The following is a 23,163-nucleotide window of genomic DNA, read 5'->3' on the forward strand; positions in this document are numbered from 1 at the left end:
CCTGGTTCTGGAAACACAGTCAAAAGCTGGACCGCTGAGAATAGCTCAAATCAGGCCATGTTATTTCTGGAACAGGCAGATAAGATCAGGCAGGCAGGGCTCCCAGCCTCCCACAGACAAACCTCCATGCAGCACTGAAGAGTGACCAAGGGCAGACACATCAGTGTCAGTCAGAATAGACACAGCACTGCTGGGACACTGAGGGTCTTGCACCTGCCTGTCTCCCAACCAATTTCCTCATCCATATTCATCCGGTACAGACAGAGCTTGGACAACAATTTATAATGAAGAGAGGATACTATGGTGTATTACTGTAACCATGTAGCATGAACACTTCTGGGGATCACACCGACATCACACTGACCAAGTCTATGATGATGTGGTACAATCTCCTACACTAGCCAGTGGCTCAGATATAGAGACCATTCGTTTTCATGGAGAATGCACCTTTCAAAAGGCTCCTGGGAATCCTAATTGGTGTATTTATGACTGAGTAGGCTCAACATAAATTGAGCTGACATGAGATGGCTTCCTCAAAGCATACAGATATGCAGAATGTCTACTCTTCCACAGTGAGTTACTGATATACATCTCTCTCCTCTCAGGTTTTGAGAGTGACATGGTCACCTTGGTGCTGTCCATCGGTCGTAGTCACTCCATTCGCCATCTGGCTTTGGGACGCAACTTTGCCATGAAGTCCAGGTGAGTAATTTAATCTGTCAGAACCACTGTTTTCTATTCATCTACCTGTCAGCTGTCTCTTCACTCTCTCTCTCTCTCTCTCTCTCTCTCTCTATCTCTCTGTCTCTCTCTCCCCACAGAGCTCTAACAGATGTCTTACAGCGTATCGTCCAGCTCATTCAGGAGGAGGAGTGTGTGAGTGCTTGATTTCGTACAGTGCATTCTGAAAGTATTCCGACCCCTTGACTTTTTCCATATTTTGTCAAGTTACAGCCTTATTCTAAAATTGATTGAATAAAAAATGTCCTCATCAATCTACACACAATACCCATTAATGACAAAGCGAAAAACAGGTTTTTAGAAATTTTTGCTAATTTATAAAAATGACAAAAACCGATACCTTATTTACATAAGTATTCAGACTTTAAATTGAGCTCAGGTGCACCCTGTTTCCATTGATCATCATTGGGATGTTTCTACAACTTGATTATGGTCAATTCAATTGATTGGGCATGATTTGGAAAGGCACACACCTCTCTATATAAGGTCCCACAGGAGCAAAAGCCAAGCCGTGACATCAAAGGAAATGTCTGTAGAGCTCCGAGACAGGATTGTGTCGAGGCACAGATCTGGGGAATGGGACCAAAAAATGTCTGCAGCATTGAAGGTCCCCAACAACACACTGGTCTCCATCATTCTTAAATGGAAGAAGTTTAGATCCACTCTTCCTAGAGCTGGCCGCCCGGCCAAACTGAGCAATCGGGGGAGAAGGGCCTTGGTCAGGGAGGTGACCAAGAACCCGATGGTCACTCTGAAAGAGCTCCAGAGTTCCTCTGTGGAGATGGGAGAACCTTCCACAAGGATAGCCATCTCTGCAGCACTTCACCAATCAGGCCTTTATGGAGTGGCCAGACGGAAGCCACTATTCAGTAAAAGGCACATGACAGCCTGCTTGGAGTTTTCCAAAAGGCACCTAAAGACTCTGACCATGAGAAACAAGATTCTCTGGTCTGATGAAACCAAGACTGAACTCTTTGGCCTGAATGCCAAGTATCTGGAGGAAACCTGGCACCATCCCTACGGTGAAGCACGGTGGAGGCCGCATCATGCTGTGGGGATGTTTTTTAGCGGCAGTGACCGGGAGACTAGTCAGAATCGAAGGAAAGGTGAACGGAGCAAAGTACAGAGAGATCCTTGATGAAAACCTGGTCCACAGTGCTCAGAACCTCAGACTGGGGCGAAGGTTCACCTTCCATCAGGACAATGATACTAAGCACACGGCCAAGACAATGCAGGAGTAGATTCAGGACAAGTCTCTGAATGTCCTTGAGTGGCCCAGCCAGAGGCCGGACTTGAATCTGATCGAACATATCTGGAGAGACCTGAAAATAGCTGTGCAGCAACGTTCCCAATCCAACCTGACAGAGCTTGAGAGGATCTGCAGAGGAATGGGAGAAACTCCCCAAATACAGGTGTGCCAAGCTTGTAGCATCATACCCAAGAAGACTCGACGCTACCAAAGGTGCTTCAACAAAGTACTGAGTAAAGGTTCTGAATACTTATGTAAATGGCATATTTCAGCTTTTTTTATATACATTAGTAAAACAGTTTTACCCTGTATTTCCTTTGTCATTATGGGGCATTGTTTGTAAAATGATGAGGAAAATAAACAATTTAATCCGTTTTAGAATAAGGCATAACCAAATGTGGAAAAAGTCCAGGGGTATGAATACCTTCTGAATGCACTGTACATAGGGCAGAAGCCTCGAAGTTAGAGGATGAGTAACCTGGTGGTAGACGGCTAGTGACAGTGACTAAGTTCAGAGCAGGGTACTGGGTGGAGACCAGCTGTGATTGCTATTTAACAGTCTGATAGCCTTGAGATAGAAGCTGTCTCTCGGTCCCAGCTTTGATGCACCTGTACTGACCTCGCCTTCTGGGTTGTAGTATTCTCCTGTTCCCTGCTAGGAGAGCTTTGTAATGATGGAGGCTCTGTGGAAGCATAGTCCTCTGGGACCTCCCCTTGAGTGAAAGAAAGTATTTTAATTACCCCAAATCCTTCTCCAGCGAGACGAGGCCCGCCTCAGTAATTACACATTGAGCAGCTGAGACTCGTACAGTATACAAGGCTCATTGAAATCAGGCAGACATTTTCTCTGAGTATCAAAAAGCCAGATGTCAGGCTGAAGGTCATGTAATCCAACTGAAGTTTTATCAGGCCCAGAGCCCCAGACTCTGGGCTCTGATTGGACAGATCAGATCAGTGGTGTATGTGTGTGTGCATGTGTGTGTGCCATGCCCACAGCCCCTGGAGTCTCTGTCAGTGTGCGACTCCAAGCTGAAGACAGGCACCACCATCCTCATCAACAGCCTGGGTTGCAATGCCAGCCTCACTAAGATAGACATCAGTGGCAACTGCATCGGAGACACTGGAGCCAAGATGCTGGCCAAGGCCTTACTCATCAACACTAAACTCAGGTAACCTAGCTATAACCCAACCTAACCATAAACTGACCTGCCCCAACCTTGCCTACCCTAGCCGCAATCTGGAATTATATAACCGTGAACTAACCAACACCTGACCTGCCCGGTGTATATCTCTAAACAGGACTCTGGTCTGGGACAGGAACAATGTGACAGCCAGGGGATTTCTGGATGTGGCCAATGCTCTAGAGAGGTAAGTCATAGAGAGGAAGAGTCTCAGTCCATCAAACAGGAATATTGCCTAAAAGATAACGTTTACCCCTCTTTTCCTTCCTTTGATTGGTTGATGAATTCCTTATTATTTTCTCTCTGTGTGTATGCATAAACACAGGAACTTCACACTGCAGCACATATCCATCCCCATGAATGATGTCACACAGGGGTATCGTAACAGTCCTGAGAAGACAGAGGAGGCTCTGCAGAAGGTGAGATTGGGTTGTCCACGAGGTGCATGATAAAAATGGATGTCTGAGTCACCCTGGTATAAAACACCTGTTGTGTCCAGATCCAGTCGTGTCTGATCAGGAACAGCCAGAGAAAGTCTGCAAGCCCAGACCAGATACTAAACCTCCAACAGGGCCTGAAGACCGTACGCTCTGAACAGGTGGGTCAGTCCTTGTTCTTGGAGGCAACAGAAATATACACTGAGTGTACAAAACATTAGGAACACCTGCTCTTTCCATGACATAGACTGACCAGGTGTATCCAGGTAAAAGCTTTGATCCCTTATAGATGTCACCTGTTAATTCCACCTCAATCAGTGTAGATGAAGGGAAGGAAACAGATTAAATAATGATTTTTAAGCAAATTGAGACATGGATTGTGTATGTGTGCCATTCAGAGAGTGAGTGGACAAGACAAGAGATTTAAGTGCCTTTGAACAGGGTATGGTAGTAGGTGCCAGGCGCACCGGTTTGAGTGTCAAGAACTGCAATGCTGCTGGGTTTTCACACCCAACAATTTCCTGTGTGTATTAATGGTCCACCACCCAAAGGACATCTAGCCAACATGATACAACTGTAGGAAGCATTGGAGTCAACATGTGCCAGCATCCTTGTGGAATGCTTTCGACAACTTGTTATGGGGGCAAAAGGGGGTGCAACTCAATATTAGGAAGGTGTTCCTAATTTTTTGTGAACTCAGTATATTAGTGTCTGTATGTATGAGGGTCTGTTCCTTTCCCATAGTCCTACATTTCTGGCACATTTGCCATTCTCACCCTGTGTCTGTCTGTTTTCATCCCACAACTCAGCTGGTTCAAGGTCTGTGTCAGAGGTTACAGGAGAGTGTCCGACCTTTAGCCCCCTGCAATATACAGGAAGTGCAGTCAGACATATTGGCTGCAGAGGAAGTGCTTCATAATACTAAAACCTCCATTATGGTAAGGTATCTTTGAGTCCCACTGATACGAAATGTTAATTTATGTTTTTGAGAGGTCTAGATTCAACATAAACATCTAATGCCTAATAATGAAGGATTTTGAGAATGGTGAAATATCACTAATAAGTTTGTGTTCAACCTCTAGCTATTGCCTTCACTTTATGATCTGGTGAAGACACCCTCTAGTGGTGCAATGCTGCAACACATACTGAATGACACGGCCAAAACAGTCACCAACGAAATAACAGAGGAGATTCAGGTAATACTGCCATTTTTGTTTCTGCATCATGTGTGTGAACAATGTATATGAGGCACATGGTATCAATGTCAGTTACCAACCACTGATGACGATCAACATTCAGACAAATTGAAGAGATATGTCTAAACCTGCAACATGTGGTAGGGAAAGTCTCAGGAGAGGTCATCCAGGTGACTGGTATGCCATGTGTGTTCCAGGAGCTGGCTCAGGCCTTGTTGCAGTCAGCCCAGACCCTCTGTCCTAGGGTCACCCACAGGTCAAGTGTCTGTGAGCAGCTGGCTGACTGTGTGGCTAAGAAGTCCAGACAGACAGCTCTGTTCATCCAGGACACCTTCATGCAGCACATAGGAGAACTCATCAGTAACAAACTAAGGTAAACAGCTGAATACACGCACATCCACCCTGAAACAAAAACACAGCTCATGTAGAACACAAACAGTTACATCGTACATAAATCCTTGTTGTTTTGTGTCATGCTCATGGAATTTTTCCACCCAGTGCCTCCCACATCTCTCATTAAGCTCACTGGTGTTGCTTAGGATTTACTTCTCCCCTTCCAATATTTCTTTGTTTTTCATTTCTTTTTCAGTGAACTCAAACTGTCAGTTAGTGTCTCCTTGGTGGAAAGTATCATTGATGAGGTTCTGCTGGACTTGTCTGTGGCTCAGCAGAAATTGGTGAGAGAGAGAGAGAGAGAGAGAGTGTGTGTGTCTGTGTGTGTGTGCCAAGCACACACTGGGAGAAGTTAAGCTACACTACATCTACCCTTAAGAAAAATACAGTTTACATAACAAAAGTTGTTCCCTACATACAAACTACTTTGTGATAAATGATCATATCTAAATTTGAAATGTCTTAGACAACAAATTGCAAGAACAGATCACTCTGGAGTTGGATGTTAACAGAATGTGTCATTTTGCCTATTAAACTGAAAAACTGTTTCATGTAAGAACTAGACAGGTCTGATTACGGGTCATATTTTATTTTATTTTAGCAAAAAAGTAGTGTGAGGTTCCAATAGATAGCTACACCTATACATGGAAAAAACAAGTTATTAACTACTGAAAACACTGAGTTCAACTACCACCAAACTACTGCATAATGTAGTTAAATTACTAGTTGAACTATGTATTTGCCTACTCCGCAACACTCGTTGTGTTGGGTGTGTTCGATTAGTATAACTGATCACCACCCTCCCTCACCTCAGGACCGTCATATGAGGGAGCAGACCACCTCTGGACTCAAAACCAACGTCCCTCATCTACGAGTGGTAGACCATGACTTCCCCATGGATGATGTAAGAGCTCTAACTTAGCCCCTCTCTAAAACACACATAACCCACCATACTAAACAGTATATGCCATAGCATTGTACCAGTCTACACAAGTATCTACATGACCTGCATTAGTTCTTGTTTAATACAACTATCTGAATTTCTCTCTCTTTCTCAGTATGTTCCTGTCATTTGGAGGAGCAGCATCCACTCCAAGAGTATCCGTCCAGCACCCTCAGTGAAAAGTAAGAACCAGGCTTGTCATCAGTCTAATTCTGATTTATTATACAGACTTTTTAGTAGGAAAGCTTTGAGTCTGGGATGAAACTAGGCAGATTGATTACAGTGTTAATCAGGTTTAGTTATTGGCTGCAGTCTGCTACAGAAAAATGACCTTGACCCGTGATGTCAGCAGCTGCAATCAACCGCCACTGTGATTGGCTTAGAAAAAGGTTTCAACCAGAATTCACAGTTGAAAAGGTCAGGGGTCGTGTCTAAAGCATTTAATTATCCAGTTAGGAGTGAGCTCTAACAAAAGAGGGTCAGAAGGGCAGTAAACATGAAAATAATGGAGCCGTCACAACAAAGAGGGAGATTCCACTAGAGCAATATGTTTCTGGATTGTTCTGCGTGAATCCCTTTAGTGCAATGTGCTCTTAAGTACATCCCAAATCAGATTTAGAACCAGTCAAAATGTGTCAGTGTGTTACACTCCTCCTGTGAGTAGAAAATAACACTGCACTTTTTTAGCTCCTTGTCTGTGGAAAACTCTGTCAAGAGGCACCTTTAAGCCCATGTGTTTTACTGAACGTGAAGGGGTTTTTGCTTATGTATGTCATTCATGCAGCCCGGAACACTGGAGGGGCTGTCCCACAATGCGTCTTGGGAGTTCCCCCTCTTTGTGATAGTGCTGTGTCAGGGTGCTGTAGGGTTAAGGTCCCATATCGGAGGGGAGATTCTGGGGGGCGGTGATGGAGGTGGTAGGGGGGTTAATACTCTAGCCTCAACAAAAGATAATCAGCTGTCTGTCCAATAAAAAGGGCTGTGGCTAACTGGAGCATGGCCGGGTTACTTTCAGACCACTGAACCTCACTTGGGGGGACAGGGGAGGGAGGGAGAGGGGGGCACCGGCTTACAACCATTGTACAACACCTCCCCCTCCTTTGCCACTCTCTCCAGCCGTCCTGCTCTGCCGCTACCTGCAATCTGTCTCTCTCCCCATCTCTCTTTCTCTCTTGCGCCATCTCTTTTTTTGCTCTCTCCCTCTCTCGTCCGTCATTTAGATTCAGTGCTGTAAATCTGTCTGATTAGTCTCCTCTCTTCTCTGTGCTGTTGAGCCTATATCTATTGTCATCCGTCGGACTCCTCTTCCATCCATATTTTCTGTTTGTAGCTCTCCGATTTTTTTATTTGTCCTCTCCTCCCCCTTTCTTTATCAATGGTCTCTCAATCACTATTATCAGCTCGTCCTCTCTCTCTCTCTCTCTCTCTCTCTCTCTCTCTCCCCCATTATATCTTACATCCCCTCCCAGTTTGTTATCTCCACGTTATACATAGTTGCCCTATTTTTACATGCATCCTATCATACGTCCTGTGCCTTTGTGTGTTGGTACCATTCCCTCTCTCTCTCTGTCCTCCTCTCTCTCTGTCCTCCTCTCTCTCTGTCCCCCGCTCTCTCTCTCTCTCTCTCTCTCTCTCTCTCTCTGTGTGTCCTCCTCTCTCTCTCTGTCTCTCTCTCTCTCGTGTTTCTCTCTCTGCAGGTCTCCTGGATGTGGATTCGGAGCAGCAGGCAAGAGAGAGCATGCATTATCAGCAGGAAGGAGCATGGGTAGGAGGGAATGTGCAGGCGCTGTCGTCAACGACGACACTGTCAGTCACAGTGGGAGGCCAGCTGAAATCCGAAGGCCCCTCCCACACAGGGAGAGAGGCGGATCCTGCTCCTGCAGCTGCTGCGGCTCTTAGCAACAGTGAGCCCCGGCGCCCTGAGCCCGCACCTCCTCAGGCCCCTATGGACCTGCCCATCGACTGCCACACACTGAGGCACTACACCCGCTCCAGGCCCAGACCCAACCGCCGGAACAGCAAGCCGCCCAGCAAGACCCAGGTAAGAGGCAACACGACGAGCACCATGGAGGATGGGGATGGAGGGAAGAAAGGGAGGCACAGACAGAAGAAGAGAGAGTGGGTGGCATGCAGGGAGAGGCTAATCAATTGTAGCGACAGAGTTGCTTTCTGACAGAAGCCTGGATGAGAAGGGATGGCGAGAAAGAGAGATGAGGGAAGAGAAAAATCAGGGGAGAGCAGAGAGGATGGTGATAGAGGGGGAGGGAAGAAGAGTTGTGATGGCGGTATTCAGGTTATTTGCAGCCACAGCAGCAGAGGCAGTGTCAGTGGCTTGCAGCTCTGGGCATTCTCTCTACATCTCCCTCCTTCCCTCTCTCTGTCGATCTGATTCTATTTCATCGTCTTATCAGTGCTGCTGCTGTAGCTGTTGATGTGTTGAGGAGCCATTTCTGTGTGTTTTCTCCATATTTCCCCTGCATTAACGGTGGTCCTGTGGTTCTCAGTGGTGGACTGGAGGCTGTCAGAACAGGGCGCTCTCCCCACACTGATTCTGGATGGCTCTGCTCTGTGTGACTGCTGTAGCATTTTAATTATTCATGTTTTCACATCAAGGAGTGCTCCCTCTCTTTCACTATCGCTCTCCTGTCAATGCCCTTAGGAGAATCCCTCTTTTTACAGTGTAATATTGTTAAGGATTGTCAATGGGAACTGGTTGTGCCCATGTGTGGGTGTGTGCCTGTGGGTATGTGTTTGCATGTATATATTAATCGTCGTGTTTGATTAGAATGTCTCAATGTTCAGCTGGTACTTGGTGATGATTGATGGAGTTCTAGTGGTCTGTCTGTCTGTGTGTGTGTGTATTTGCCTCTGACACTGTCTGTTTTGCCAACTGATCAAAGACAGCTCTCTGTTATGTGTGAAAAACAATGCTGCAGCCATCTTATAAGCAGCACTTGTTCAAAATAAATTGTTTTCTTTGTAACATCATCTGTGTGTGTGTGTGTGTGTTTTTTTGTGTGCGTCTGTGTTTTGTGTGTCTGTTGTTGTTAGTGCTGTTACATTGGTGTTGTAGTGTGATTCATTGTTGGTGTAGTAACAAGGGAATTGTTGTTCTTATTGCAGGTAACACTGTGCAATGGAATGTTTACCAATACCACATTAACTGTGTGTCTGTATCCCCTGTGTTGTCATTACTGGAACACAGTGTCTACACTTTGTTATTTAGACTGTATTCAAGGTACCCCATTCTGGACTTCTGTATTTCCAGTGCTGTCGCTGGTTACCTGTGTGTCTGTAATACGATTGAAACAGTCCTGGGACCTGTGTGTCTGTAATACGATTGAAACAGTATTTCCAGTGCTGATGTCTGTGGCCACCTGTTTTCCTGAATAGTGATTGAAACAGTCCTGGGACCTGTGTGCCTGTAATACAATTGAAACAGTTTATTCATTGCTATTGTCCATGGTTACCTGTGCTTCTGTATAGTAATTGTTCATGCAGTTCATCCCTGTGTGGTTATCTGAGCCTCTGGGGTCACTATGCAGTCAGGAAGGACGGGTGGCCAGCTCAGATCAGAGATTTTCTGGAGAGGACGACTCTACTCCTCAGTTACCACAGAGATGAGAGGCAGATAGAACCGCTTTACCCTTCTATGGAAAAGGCAGAAGTTCACATATACTTGAAGCTAAGTGTTATGTAGCAGAATTTCTAGTTTTTTTTGTGTCTGGATCTATAGGTTTTTATGAACATAAAACATGCATGTGTATCACAAGTAGGTTTGTCTAATGTGCATGTTGATAATGTAGCTAGTTGGCCTGGTGAAATAAGGGGCCAGGTGGTGGTTGTAGCTTGGAGGGCTGCTTGCTGGCTGTGTTGACTGTGGAAAAGGAAAGGGAAGGGTCTACTGTTATTCTGCTGTAACACTCACTGTGGTTGGTGGTGGTGGTGGGACTGCTCCTTCTTCTGGGTGTGCCTGCTGCCTGGCCCACTTTGAATATGCTCACATGACTATCGACTGTATATTATTCCTGCAGCAGCATTTTATTACAGCTGTAGAAAAATGTAAAACAATCTGCTTTGGGTTTTTATGTAACAGCATTTTCCTCCCCAGAAAATGTCTTGCGTCAATGTTGCAGAGAGAGAGCTTCTTGTTGTCATGAGGTTTGCTCATAAACCATTCACTTGCCATCACTTAGTGCAATGTTGAAGCCAAAGCACAGCCAGTCCAGTGCTATATGAGGAATTTCACAGACAGCCTAGCAGTTGAATTCTGCAAATGGTGGGAACTCTTACTGAATGATGCTCTGGGAATGTGGGGGAGACTATTCCTTTGAAATCCAAGATATCATATTATCAAACATATGTCAGTGATTTCTCTTAGATTTGATGCTCACTGTTAATTGACTTATAGAATTAGATTGAAATATCATTGAATGAGCAGAGCCCTCTACCTACATTGACATGTACTGTATGTGGGAAAAGGCCACCTATTGATGTCCTATTTACCATAATAGAAAATACACTGCAAAGACGATAGAGTCCCACCCCTTCTACATTATGAAGAAACCAATGGACACACCCCTACCACACAGTCTATCAGTAACTGTTGCTATGCTAGATATATATATATATAGATAGATAGATAGATAGATAGATAGATAGATAGATAGATAGAGTATATATATGAAAGTGTTAGTGTGTCGTCATCAATGGAAACACCATCCTTGTGCTTTATGGCAAGTATTTTTCTCTTCCTGAAGATAGAGTGGAGTGATGGGGATCGTTGCTCTCTGATTGGCTGGGAGGTACTAAATGATTTATAATCCATTTCTCATGCGGCGTGGCACACCATTTGCATACGTTTGTTATAGCTGTTCTGCAGTGGGTTGGTTCTCCTGCTCTCTGTAACCACAGCGCCTAAAGGCCTCTCTCCTCCCTCAGTCTGTTCAGCAGCAGCTGCACTCATAGACTGGCTAAATACAGAACATCGTCTCAGACACTGAGACACTGAGAAAACAGTCCTCGCCTTCACTCTCTTTCCACCCCTGAAAATTGTCAGCCAATACTACCTGTCAAAATATTGTGCACTGCCTGTTTGTATTTGAGTAAGCGACAGACAACCATTAAGAGATTGCTCTTCCCACCAGCCTGCTAAATGACAGTGAATAATGAATCTTTTAAATCATCACAGTATGATCCAAACTAAAGAGCTGCTCTTCAGACTGGAACAGAGGAGAGAGTGGTGGTGGTGAAGGGGGTGTCTGAGAGATATAATCATATTGTGGAGGATCAGGGAGAGGATGGGGGCTGAGGGGTTGTGTTCTCTGCTGGGACCTGAAGCACAGATGTGCCTGCTGCAGACACACTAATGGTGTAGAATAGAGAGGATGATATTGTGTGTGTGTGTGTGTGTGTGTGTGTGTGTGTGTGTGTGTGTGTGTGTGTGTGTGTGTGTGTGTGTGTGTGTGTGTGTGTGTGTGTGTGTGTGTGTGTGTGTGCGCATGCGTGTTTGTTCATAAACATATATTTTTCTCTATTGCATATCTGTTGGCAAGCATCATAATCAGTATGTGTACTGTTAGTGTACTCAGCCTACACTATTCAGTCACACAATGGTATTACCATAAGCATCCGCCAAGTCTCTCTCTCTCTCTCTCTCTCTCTCTCTCTCTCTCTCTCTCTCTCTCTGTGTGTGCGCAGGAGCAGGCAGCTGAGACTGAAGAGAATGGAGCCAATGAGAACATTGGCAGGGTGGATGAGGGAGTAGAGGAATTCTTCACTAAGAAGATCATCCATGATGACCCTCTGTAAGTATCCATATAGTAAACCTCCAAGGGAATACACCTTTCCATACTAACACAGATGGCATAGATGTACTGCATGCACCCACACAAAACAAACCAACTAACACTGGCTCTCTGCACCCACACTAAACAAACCAACTAACACTGGCTCTCTGCACCCACACTAAACAAACCAACTAACACTGGCTCTCTGCACCCACACTAAACAAACCAACTAAACAAACCAACTAACACTGGCTCTCTAGACCCACACTAAACAAACCAACTAACACTGGCTCTCTGCACCCACACTAAACAAACCAACTAACACTGGCTCTCTGCACCCACACTAAACAAACCAACTAAACAAACCAACTAACACTGGCTCTCTGCACCCACACTAAACAAACCAACTAACACTGGCTCTCTGCACCCACACTAAACAAACCAACTAACACTGGCTCTCTGCACCCACACTAAACAAACCAACTAACACTGGCGCTCTGCACCCACACTAAACAAACCAACTAAACAAACCAACTAACACTGGCTCTCTACACCCACACTAAACAAACCAACTAAACAAACCAACTAACACTGGCTCTCTACACCCACACTAAACAAACCAACTAAACAAACCAACTGACACTGGCTCTCTGCACCCACACTAAACAAACCAACTAACACTGGCTCTCTGCACCCACACTAAACAAACCAACTAACACTGGCTCTCTACACCCACACTAAACAAACCAACTAAACAAACCAACTGACACTGGCTCTCTGCACCCACACTAAACAAACCAACTAACACTGGCTCTCTGCACCCACACTAAACAAACCAACTAACACTGGCGCTCTGCACCCACACTAAACAAACCAACTAACACTGGCTCTCTGCACCCACACTAAACAAACCAACTAACACTGGCTCTCTGCACCCACACTAAACAAACCAACTAACACTGGCTCTCTGCACCCACACTAAACAAACCAACTAACACTGGTGCTCTGCACCCACACTAAACAAACCAACTAACACTGGCGCTCTGCACCCACACTAAACAAACCAACTAACACTGGCTCTCTGCACCCACACTAAACAAACCAACTAACACTGGCGCTCTGCACCCACACTAAACAAACCAACTAACACTGGCTCTCTACACCCACACTAAACAAACCAACTAAACAAACCAACTAACACTGGCTCTCTACACCCACACTAAACAAACCAACTAACACTGGCTCTCTGCACCCACACTAAACAAACCAACTAACACTGGCTCTCTGCACCCACACTAAACAAACCAACTAACACTGGCTCTCTGCACCCACACTAAACAAATCAACTAACACTGGCTCTCTGCACCCACACTAAACAAATCAACTAACACTGGCTCTCTGCACCCACACTAAACAAATCAACTAACACTGGCTCTCTGCACCCACACTAAACAAACCAACTAACACTGGCTCTCTACACCCACACTAAACAAACCAACTAAACAAATCAACTGACACTGGCTCTCTGCACCCACACTAAACAAACCAACTGACACTGGCTCTCTGCACCCCACACTAAACAAACCAACTAACACTGGCTCTCTGCACCCACACTAAACAAACCAACTAACACTGGCGCTCTGCACCCACACTAAACAAACCAACTAACACTGGCTCTCTACACCCACACTAAACAAACCAACTAACACTGGCTCTCTACACCCACACTAAACAAACCAACTAACACTGGCTCTCTGCACCCACACTAAACAAACCAACTAACACTGGCTCTCTGCACCCACACTAAACAAACCAACTAACACTGGCTCTCTGCACCCACACTAAACAAACCAACTAACACTGGCTCTCTGCACCCACACTAAACAAACCAACTAACACTGGCTCTCTGCACCCACACTAAACAAACCAACTGACACTGGCTCTCTGCACCCCACACTAAACAAACCAACTAACACTGGCTCTCTGCACCCACACTAAACAAACCAACTAACACTGGCGCTCTGCACCCACACTAAACAAACCAACTAACACTGGCTCTCTACACCCACACTAAACAAACCAACTAACACTGGCTCTCTACACCCACACTAAACAAACCAACTAACACTGGCTCTCTGCACCCACACTAAACAAACCAACTAACACTGGCTCTCTGCACCCACACTAAACAAACCAACTAACACTGGCTCTCTGCACCCACACTAAACAAACCAACTAACACTGGCTCTCTGCACCCACACTAAACAAACCAACTAACACTGGCTCTCTGCACCCACACTAAACAAACCAACTAACACTGGCTCTCTGCACCCACACTAAACAAACCAACTAACACTGGCTCTCTGCACCCACACTAAACAAACCAACTAACACTGGCTCTCTGCACATGCATGTTCCCACACTCTCCACGAAGACTGACAGATATGGCAATACACACCATGCATACATACTGTACAAACAGAAAGATAACAGAACGTTTTCGCAGAATGTTTGTCTACTGTGGTTGAAAATGTTGTATCCCAAATACACAGCATCCCACTGATCCCATCCCAAAAGCCACAACATCCCATCACTAGATAGTGTGAACACTGAACAAGCACCACCACTGAATGGAGACTCAGAAGTGTTGTTGCTGTTTTGTGCTTCACCTCAATTGCAGAAAAGCGCAGAGGGAGGAGATCCTTGACAAAGCACAACCCACAGAGTCGACTTCCCCTGCCCCTCCTAGCACGTCTGTCCCGGCCCCGCCCCCCTCCACCACCACCTCCTCTAGCACCTCTTCCTCCTCCACGATTGAAACAACCACCCTTTCCTCCGCCCCCTCCAAAAACATCAAGAAGAAGTTTGGAGACTTCTTCGCCTTCAAGAAAGGCCGTGCCAGCCGGGGGGCGAAGGGCGAGGTTTGCCCAGAGGGCAAGGTCAAAAAGACCTCCATTGCTGATCTAATCAGACCACTCAGGGAGGCAAAAGAGAAGGAAAAAGAGAGGGAGCGAGACAAAAAGGGGAAATTGGAAGAGGAGAGGGGTGCTAAGGCCACCAGTGTTAATGATTCTGATGCCACCACAACAGTAAGAGCAGCAGAGGACGACACCATGGCCCCCGCCACTCCCTCTGATGTCGCCACTACCTCCGCCTCCCTGCCCACCAGTGCCTATGCCCAGGAGAAGGGGACCCCCATGTCCCCCAGCGCTCTGACACCCAGCCCCGTCATCAGCCCTATTGGGGGGTTCTTGGTGGAGAGGGAGAAGAGCCGGACTCTGGAGAAGAGCAGGACCCCAGATGGAGAGCGGAGGCTGAAGGCCACACGGCGCTCCCTCAGGGATGGGAAGTCCCAGTCCCTCATCCTGCTGACAGGCCTGGAGGATGGCACTGCCACACATGGAAAGGTAGGTACCACTCTGCACTGGTCAGAAAGCACATAGAACCAATCTGTGATAAACAAAATGCACATCATTTAGATATGCCTTTGGTCATCCTCTTCCAGAAACACGCATCTGAGAGCACATCCAGCCTTGAGCAGCGTCTCCACGTCATGCTCCACCGCATAGGGGTGGCCAAGACACCTCCTGCAGACACAAAGACCAGCCAGGTGTGTGTGTTAATGTGTGATATGAATGGTTGTGGACCACCCTTCCTGTTCTCTACTTGACTATTTCCTTTCTGTTCTGAGCACACAGCTGTAGTGGGATTCATTAATGATTACAGTACCTTTGTGACATTAATGTAATGTGGCATGGCCTTGAATGTCTCAGTACCTGATGGTGAGGGTGTGACAGCCTCTGTATTGTAAATGATTTAATAGGGCTTATCCACTGCAGCCTGCATTTTCAGTCCAGGTAGGAGCACATAGGAGGATAACTCAAGAATAACATTGTCTTATATCCCCTTGTAGAACAAAGAAGAGGAGCTGAGAAAAGCCAACTCAGAGGGTAAGACTCTCCCCACTCCTCCTCAGCTGTGTGTCTGGGATCTGGGACTTCCTGTTCCTAGCTCCTCTTCACACTGTATGTAGGGGAGACTGGGGTTGGTTGTCACACTTACTGGTTAGTGTTTTCCTCTCAGGTTGAATTCCCCTTAGATAGATTTCCCCTTAGATAGGCTAGCTGCAAAGTCAAAATTGGCTATGTTGTAAAAATTCATGAAAACAAATGAGCTTTTTGGTCTTAATTTAAGGTTAGGCATTAGAGTTAGCTGTGTGGTTAAGGTTAGTGTTAAGGTTAGGTTTAAAATCAGATTGAATGACTTCATATCATATGTGTTGGGATATATTATAATATACCTGTATATATCATTATTAGCCATAATGACAAAAAATATATCAAGCATTATAATTATTTAGATTAAAGTGCTAACAGTGTGAATGAAACATAATACCCCAATAAAATAACATGTACACACTACCGTTCAAAAGTTTGGGGTCACTTCGAAATGTCCTTGTTTTCCATGAAAACATCGATGAAATTAGTTGCAAAATGAATAGGAAATATACTCAAGACATTGACAAGGTTATAAATAATAATTTTTAATTGAAATAATAATTTTGCAGCAATTACAGCCTTGCAGACCTTTGGCATTCTAGTTGTCAATTTGTTGAGGTAATCTGAAGAGATTTCACCCCATGCTTCCTGAAGGACCTCCCACAAATTGGATTAGCTTGATAGGCACTTCTTACGTGCCATACGGTCAAGCTGCCCCCACAACAGCTCAATAGGGTTGAGATCCGGTGACTGTGTTGACCTCTCCATTATAGACAGAATACCAGCTGTCTGCTTCTTCTCTAAACAGTTATTGCATAGTTTGGAGCTGTGCTTTGGGTCATTGCCCTGTTGTAGGTCGAAAGTGGCTCCAATTAAGCGCCGTCCACAGAGTATGGCGTTGCAAAATGGAGTGATAGCCTTCCTTCTTCAAGATCCCTTTTACCCTGTACAAATGTACATAGAGGGAGCAGAGGGTCGGTTTGGGCAGGAGTATTTACTAGCCTCTCGAAGAACTTCATGATGACGAAAGTGAGTGTAACGGGTTGGTGTAGTCATTCAGTTCAGTTATTTTCACTTTCTTGGGCACCGGATGATAGTGGACATCTTGAAGCAGGCCTGGGCTAGAGACAGATTGAAAATGTCCAAAAACACAACAATATGTCCACCGTGGAGACCGTAAGCACATACAGTGGGGCAAAAAAGCATTTAGTCAGCCACCAATTGTGCAAGTTCTCCCACTTAAAAAGATGAGAGGCCTGTACTTTTCATCATAGGTACACTTCAACTATGACAGACAAAATGAGGAAAACAAATCCAGAAAATCACATTGTAGGATTTTTAATGAATTTATTTGCAAATGATTGTGGAAAATAAGCAAGATTTCTGTCTCTCACAGACCTGTAACTTCTTCTTTAAGAGGCTCCTCTGTCCTCCACTCATTACCTGTATTAATGGCACCTGTTTGAACTTGTTATCAGTATAAAAGACACCTATCCACAACCTCAAACAGTCACACTCCAAACTTCACTATGGCCAAGACCAAAGAGCTGTCAAAGGACACCAGAAACAAAATTGTAGACCTGCACCAGGCTGGGAAGACTGAATCTTCAATAGGTAAGCAGCTTGGTTTGAAGAAATCAACTGTGGGAGCAATTATTAGGAAATGGAAGACATACAAGACCACTGATAATCTCCCTCGATTAGAGATTATGGGGCTCCACGCAAGATTTCACCCCGTGGGGTCAAAATGATCACAAGAACGGTGAGCAAAAATCCCAGAACCACACGGGGGGACCTAGTGAATGACCTGCAGAGAGCTGGGACCAAAGTAACAAAGCCTACCATCAGTAACACACTACGCCGCCAAGGACTCAAATCCTGCAGTGCCAGACGTGTCCCCCTGCTTAAGCCAGTACATGTCCAGGCCCGTCTGAAGTTTGCTAGAGAGCATTTGGATGATCCAGAAGAAGATTGGGAGAATGTCATATGGTCAGATGAAACCAAAATGGACCTTTTTGGTAAAAACTCAATTCGTCGTGTTTGGAGGACAAAAAATGCTGAGTTGCATCCAAAAAACACCATACCTACTTTGAAGCATGGGGGTGGAAACATCATGCTTTGGGCTGTTTTTCTGCAAAGGGACCTGGACGACTGATCCGTGTAAAGGAAAGAATGAATGGGGCCATGTATCGTGAGATTTTGAGTGAAAACCTCCTATCAGCAAGGGCATTGAAGATGAAATGTGGCTGGGTCTTTCAGCATGACAATGATCCCAAACACACCGCCCGGGCAATGAAGGAGTGGCTTCGTAAGAATCATTTCAAGGTCCTGGAGTGGCCTAGCCAGTCTCCAGATCTCAACCCCATAGAAAATCTTTGGAGGGAGTTGAAAGTCTGTGTTGCCCAGCAACAGCCCCAAAACATCACTGCTCTAGAGGAGATCTGCATGGAGGAATGGGCCAAAATACCAGCAACAGTGTGTGAAAACCTTGTGAAGACTTACAGAAAACGTTTGACCTCTGTCATTGCCAACAAAGGGTATATAACAAAGTATTGAGATAAACTTTTGTTATTGACCAAATACTTGTTTTCCACCATAATTTGCAAATAAATTCATTAAAAATCCTACAATGTGATTTTCTGGATTTGTTTTTCTCATTTTGTCTGTCATAGTTGAAGTGTACCTATGATGAAAATTACAAGCCTCTCATCTTTTTAAGTGGGAGAACTTGCACAATTGGTGGCTGACTAAATACTTTTTTGCCCCACTGTACCTCAAGTTCTCCTCAGAGGCTCTCCTCGGCAGCTTGGTCGTTTTGCATTGGTGTCCGAGACATGACGGGCTTTATTTTTGTAATCCTTTATCGTTAGAAGCCCCTGCCACATATGCCTCATATCCGACCTGTTGAATTGCTCCTCCACGCTGTCCCTATACTTGTCACATGTAGTATATTCAGTGTAGTATATTCATAAGTGAAAAAAGTAAAGCTGTAAACATTTGTGTTAACTCAATGTTTTGTTGAAAACAAGGAATGCTTTTTCAAACAGGAAGAGGTGTGCGTGTTTGTGAATGTTGCTGACTCTGTTGGAGAAGCAGGTTCGGAACGGACCAAAACAGAACCAATCATAGACATCCATGTTTCCCAAGTTTTGACAGCACAGTATACAGTAGAGCACAACAGAGTACAGTCAAGAAAAGTAGTGTATTCAGTAGAGTATAGTTCAGTAGAGCACAGTAGAATACAGTATAATATAATGTATTGTATCTCAACTGTACTGTACTCTACTTTGCTGTACTATACTGAATTAAACTGTACTGTACTCTGCTGAATTCAACTCTATTGTGCTGTACTGTACTGTCCAAACGTGAGGCATAGAGGTCTTTTCAACATCCAGAAAACAAGTCTTCTATGCATCTTCTCAATGTAATTTAGCTTACTGGCACATTGTTACAATGGAGATGGTTGTCAGATTGTGACAAGCAACCTAAACATCAATGTGACAACCATTCCCAATCTTAATTAGCATGCTAATCTGTGTGCAATTTTTATGGATACTCCCATCATACAACTATTTATTAAAGAAATAACAAGCATATTAATATTTAATTTCACAGATGAAAAATGCAGTTATTCCTCTCACCTCAGTGTTTTGTAATCCTGACCTGAATTGACCAGATGGATGATCTCTCCTATAGAGGACACACATTTTTATCTTGAAATTATTACACAGCCCCCCTGTGACACTAGTGATGTGATTTGACAGTAGATGCTAGTATAATGTCAACTGCAGTTGTTGTGTCTTGAGTAACCCTTGAAAATATAAAGGAACCTATAGATAATATTCTTCTTAATTTTGATTTGATAGAAATGTAAAAACTGTGCTTATTTCTGTCAAATTCACCTTCAGATGGTGAAGGCCAGTGAGAAGACCAGAGAGGTAAAGGTTAACAGAGAAATCAATCCTACATCTATAAATAAAAGTGATACCTGGAGTTGACCGAAATTTAGAGCAGGTCAGAGAGGCTCACGGGAGGTCAGAGCTACACAGACAGGCCAGCCTGGGAGTCATTTCGTCCATCTGTCACTCAGTGCTGGAGGTCAGGGGTCAGTTCACACATCCACTCAGAGGGGAACTCGGCACTATCAGCCAATGGCTTGTGCTCTAAAGGTGACAGTGACAGCTCCCTTTGATGTCTTTTGTGTGGATTTGTTTGTTTTTTTCCGTTTCAGACTGCTTCAATTATGGAGGGGCTCATCGTATGTGTAGGTGAACTTCCCCGTATGCTATAATCTTCTTCTCTTTCTCAGGTGCAATTCTTGACAAAAAACCTGAACCTCCAACCACGTTGATGAAGCCTCGCACTATGTCCACATCAGCTTCAGGTAATTCTGATACTTAAAGCTGGTGAATGGATGTCCATGTAATAAATCCACCCATACTCCAAACCAATATGTAAATGTTATGTTGCAGTAATGACTTCAGTGCTACTGCCCTTCTCTCCTCAGACACCAGGTGGCCAATCAGAGCAGGCCTAACTCCTCTGGAGGCCCCCCGAACAGATAAGCCCCTCCTCCCAGGACGACCCATCGGCCCCCTCCCTCCCAAGCCCACAGTGGCAGCCAAACCCCCTCTCCCTGCCCCCCAGCAGCCCCCTGCTGCAGCTAGGACGTCCCCGGGGTTCCCCCGGCAGCCAAACAAAGCCACAGGCCCAGAGACCCAGCCAACAGAACCAGAGCCCTCCCAGAGCCAGACCCAGCCCCAGCAGAGGGAGCCCCCCTGCCCCTCCCCCGCAAGGAGACTCCCCCTGCCCCATCGCCACGCAGGGGACCCTCTGCCCTGGAGAGCAGGGAGCGCTCTGAGAGAGCACAATCAGTTACTGAAGGTACAGTTATATACAGTCCTCACCTCTCCTTGGTGACAACATATATGAGCAGCTTTGGTGTTTTTCTGTCTGAGCAGAAAAAGACCAAGCTAGCTTGTATTTGTCTCTTCTCTTTGTCTCTCCAACTCTCTTTGATGATTTGTCTTCCATTATGAGCTTAATATTAAATAATGCAAGAACAGTGAATGCTCAGAGCATGATAATTACTTCAGTGTCTCTCTCTGTTTTCATATACTGTAATATTTTGTGGATGGCAGCTCCTAATGCACTTTCTGTATTGGAAAGATAGTTTTACACAATCAAACAGAGCTGAGATCAATCCTGAGAATCCATTTGCCAGGAGTTGGACTGTATTGGTTTTGACTCAGCAATGCCTAATTCGATTGACTGAATTACCACCACCAATATTTAACACCCACTCATCTGATGTTATTTGGGTTCAGATTATGGCAGAGGATGGCATCCCAAACATGTGAGCCAAACATGTGTTTGGTAGTGCAATGCCTGGTCTGGTCTTTTTTTGAACATGAATGTCATTGTGACTCAAGTGTCAAGTGCCTAAACCCACCTCCAGTTATGTTGTTAGTGATTGTGTATCTGAGTCCTGTGTGTCTTGGTCGTCCCCTAGAGAGCCTTCCTAAACCCCGGCCCCGCATGAAGCCCTCTCCCCAGCGGAGAGCTGTGTCTGTCTACGACGACTCTCTCCTCCGAGAACATGCTGCTCTGCTGGACTATGAAGGTGAGCTGAGCAGCAGAGAGAGAGCACTTCCTGCTGGACACCACAGGCTACTGCAGAGGATCAGAGCCATATAAAGCCTATACTGTGGTGTATACAGTGCCTTTAAAAAGTATTCACACTCCTTGACCTTTTCCACATTTTGTTGTGTTACAGCCTGAATTTAAAATGTATTAAATGTAGCTTATGTGTCACTGGCCTACACACAATACGCCATGGTGTCAAAGTGGAAAAACATTGTTTTTAGACATTTTTACAAATTCATAAAAAATTTAAAGCTGAAATGTCTTGAGTCAATAAGTATTCAACCCCTTTTGTTAAGGCAAGCCTAAACAAGTTCAGGAGTAAATATTTGCTTAACAAGTCACATAATAAGTAGCATGGATTCACTCTGTGTGCAATAATAGTGTTTAACATGATTTTTGTGTGACTACCTCAATCTGTACCCCACACATACAATTATCTGTAAGGTCCCTCAGTCGAGCAGTGAATTTTAAACAGATTCGACCACAAAGACCAGGGAGGTTTTCCAATGCCTCGCAATACGCCCAGTTACTACAAAGATACAGGCATCGTTCCTAACTCAGTTGCCGGAGAGGAAAGAAACCACTCGGGGATTTCACCATGAGGCCAATAGTGACTTTAAAACAGTTTAATGATTGTGATAGGAAAAAAACTGAAGGTGGATCAACAACATTATAGTTACTCCACAATACTAACCTAAATGACAGAATGAAAAGAGGGAAGCCTGTACAGAATACAAATACAATCCAACAGAATACATCACTGAGTACCACTCTTCATATTTTCAAGCATGGTGGTGGCTGCATCATGTTATGGGTATGCTTGTCATCAGCAAGGACTGGGGAATTTGTATGATAAAAATAAACTAAGAGATAAGCACAGGCAACATCCTAGAGGAAAACCTTGTTCAGTCCACTTTCTAACAGACACTGGGAGACAAATTCACCTTTCAGCAGGACAAAAACCTAAAACACAGGACCAAATATACACTGTAGTAGCTTACCAAGACGACATTGAATGTTCCTTAGTTACAGTTTTGACTTCAATCGGCTTGAAAATCTATGGCTAGACTTAAAAATGTCTGTCTAGCAAGATTCAACAGCCAACTTGACAGAGCTTGAAGAATTCCTTAAGGAATAATGTGCAAATATTGTAAAATCCAGGTGCGCAAGCTCTTAGACTTACCCAGAAAGACTCGAGTGGAATCGCTGATTCTAACATGTATTGATTGACACAGGTGTGTGTCAAATACATTGAAAATACTAGCTGTGTTCATAGACTGCTGCAATTTGGATATGAGGAAAATTCCTGAGGCAGGTTGTTTCTTTCCTCTCCTTCTCAGAGCTGAAGGCAACATTGCCACGATTTCAGAGGTCACCAGCCCAGAAACGTGCCAACCCCGGGGAGCTCCCTACCTGTAGTGAGGACCAGCCTGAGGGGAAGGATGGTGAGTAAAATCCTCAGAGGAAGAAATCTTGACAATTACATTTTATACATGGGGAGATAAGTTACTAAGTGAAAATGGTTTGAGAGATTTTAAGATGTGTATGGCTGTAAAATGGATGCTCTTTTTGAGGCATTGTGCCAAATGT

General features: G+C 44.8%; 1 pseudogene; it reads left to right on the plus strand.

Moving 5' to 3' along the window:
* The window catches only part of LOC115134289 (capping protein, Arp2/3 and myosin-I linker protein 3-like), a 62,727-nt pseudogene that overhangs the window by 37,708 nt on the left and 1,856 nt on the right, over positions 1-23,163 (plus strand).

This window comes from Oncorhynchus nerka, linkage group LG9a (assembly GCF_034236695.1).
Source record: "Oncorhynchus nerka isolate Pitt River linkage group LG9a, Oner_Uvic_2.0, whole genome shotgun sequence".
Taxonomy (NCBI): domain Eukaryota; kingdom Metazoa; phylum Chordata; class Actinopteri; order Salmoniformes; family Salmonidae; genus Oncorhynchus; species Oncorhynchus nerka.